This window comes from Sardina pilchardus, chromosome 12, assembly GCF_963854185.1.
Source record: "Sardina pilchardus chromosome 12, fSarPil1.1, whole genome shotgun sequence".
Classification (NCBI taxonomy): domain Eukaryota; kingdom Metazoa; phylum Chordata; class Actinopteri; order Clupeiformes; family Clupeidae; genus Sardina; species Sardina pilchardus.
In genome coordinates, this window is record NC_085005.1 from 21,230,183 (window position 1) to 21,232,682 (window position 2,500).

The 2,500-nt window shown below is 42.0% G+C and overlaps 1 protein-coding gene across 1 annotated transcript in view; it reads right to left on the reverse strand.

Annotated features, from left to right (window-relative positions):
• fndc1 (fibronectin type III domain containing 1) overlaps window positions 1-2,500 on the reverse strand; it is a 62,547-nt gene that overhangs the window by 12,571 nt on the left and 47,476 nt on the right. The window lies entirely within an intron of this gene.

The window sequence follows — 2,500 nt, forward strand, 5'->3', positions numbered from 1 at the left end:
CTACTCCACCCCCTCCCCACACTTTTCTAATAAAGTTCACGTGATGATAACTCAGCTAATACTTGAGCTTTGATCCCCCCTAATGAAAAGCTCCAATTTGTCTACAGTCTCTGAGAAAGGACACAGAGTAAAGTCTGCTCTAGAGAAGGTCATATTCCATACTCTACAACCAGAGAGACCTATAGGGCCGAGCAGAGCGCAGAGAAAACAGAGTGATGTTACACTCCAGCTCCTTCACAGAGAAGGTTATGATCCTCTATCAGAGAGAAGCTAGAAAGCAGAGAAATGTTCCACTAGAGCAGTGTTTCCCAAACTCCAGAGGGAATGGAGTGATGTTACACTCCAGCTCCTTCACAGAGAAGGTTATGATCCGTTATCAGAGAGAAGAGAGCAGAGAGATGTTCCAATAGCAGAGAGAAGCTAGAGAGCAGAGAGATGTTCTACTACAGAGAGATGTTCCAATACAGCAGAGAGAACCTAGAGAGCAGAGATATGTTTTACTAGAGCAGAGAGATGTTCTACTACAGCAGAGAGAAGCTAGAGAGCAGAGAGATGTTCTACTAGAGCAGAGAGATGTTCCACTAGAGCAGAGAGATGTTCCACTAGAGCAGAGAGATGTTCTACTACAGCAGAGAGATGTTCCACTACAGCAGAGGGAAGCTAAGAGAGCAGAGAGATGCTCTACCACAGCAGAGAGATATTCCACTACAGCAGAGAGATATTACAGCAGAGAGAAGCTAGAGAGCAGAGAGATGTTCTACTAGAGCAGAGAGATGTTCCACTAGAGCAGAGAGAAGCTAGAGAGCAGAGAGATGTTCTACTAGAGCAGAGAGATGTTCTACTAGAGCAGAGATATGTTCCACTAGAGCAGAGAGATGTTCCACTAGAGCAGAGAGAAGCTAGAGAGCAGAGGGATGTTCTAGCAGAGAGATGTTCACTAGAGCAGCGTTTCCCAAACCTTTTTCTCTCGCAGCACGCTATTTACTCTGAGCAGGTCTTGCGGCACATCACCATGATATTACACATACCATAAGTTGCAAAATAAAAGGTTTATTGCTGTTCATTGCCTTGCCCCCCATACCACAAAAAAATGCAGTAGCCTGAAAAGTTGTGAGTTCAATTCCCAGCTCCCACTGTTGTGCCCTTAAGCAAAGTACTTAACCCATGTTAATGTTGGCAGGCTATACAGTGTCTATCTTCCCCATAACAGCTTTTACATTATTTTATTATTTATATTATTTCTTTCTCCTACTCATGGCAGGTTTTAGCGGATAACTTGTTGTGAATCACTGTTTGAAGTGTGATTGGTTGTTAGCAGCACGTGAGGCTAACATCCCCTGACCAATAAAAAACGGCATTCAGAAGGACAGGAGTGCAAAACTATGAGCAGATTTGATTGTCAGGTAGGTTTTAGAAGTAACGTCATGCAAGTGTGATTTAAATAGCCCACAATTTCTGCCAACTGTTATTATTAAGGACAATGAAAACTCAACATGGAATTTTGAACAGGCATCATGGCACACAGTGTGGGAAACTGGGCGCCCTTACGGAACACAGTTTGGGAAGCTGTGGTCGAGAGCAGAGGGAGAGGAGAGATGTTCCACTCCTGCCTCCAGTCAGATCTGTTCTGTTATCTTTTACTATCTTGTCAAAGATTGTCTAGTAACCTCCGCCAAGCAGGTTATGTTTTCATTGGGGTTTGTTTGTTTGTCGCAAGATAAGTCAAAAAGTTATGGATGGATTTCGATTACATTTTCAGGGAAGGTCTGAAATGACCCAAGAGGTAGAAACGATTAGATTTTGGGAGTGATCCGTGTCACTGTCTGAATCCAGGAGGCGGTTATATTTTTGCTTGGAGGAGGCTTTCACTCTCTGAGTGCTTTTCTAGTTACCAAAATGAATCATAAAGGGCTTTGCCAATGGAACTAAATAGCACGTAGTTTGGACTCCTAAATAGGCGTCCGATAAAATACGTCAAACATAAACTTTTATCTGAATAAGCAATAAGAGAGAATAAATATATATTTTTCATTTAATATGTACTATTTTATTGTCATTGAGTGTGATGCCAATGAAACACTTTTTCGGACACAGGATAAATAAATAAACTTTGGAGTTAGGACCTAATTACTTCCGGACTCCTAACAGATACAGGAAATTATCCTCTTATGAATTGTCTGAATTGCTTTATCAACTGTCTCTGATCTTGTCCTCCTAAACTCTGTGGTGATTCAGAAGTGTTATAGTGCCTTCATGCCACATCGGATCTTCGAATATTCTGATCTCCGATAGCATAAATCGACTTGAACGCAAAGTCGGATTGGATTTTTTGCTCGGAGACTCGAGCAGAAGTCTTGTGCCCCAAGGTATCCGACTTGACGTCACTATCATTTTCTCCAACCACGGCGGCTTCCCTTGCAACAACACAAGAGGCAAATTTCACTCTCATTACAGATAGGAAAGGTCATTTATCGTTAAATTAACGATACAGATAGAAATA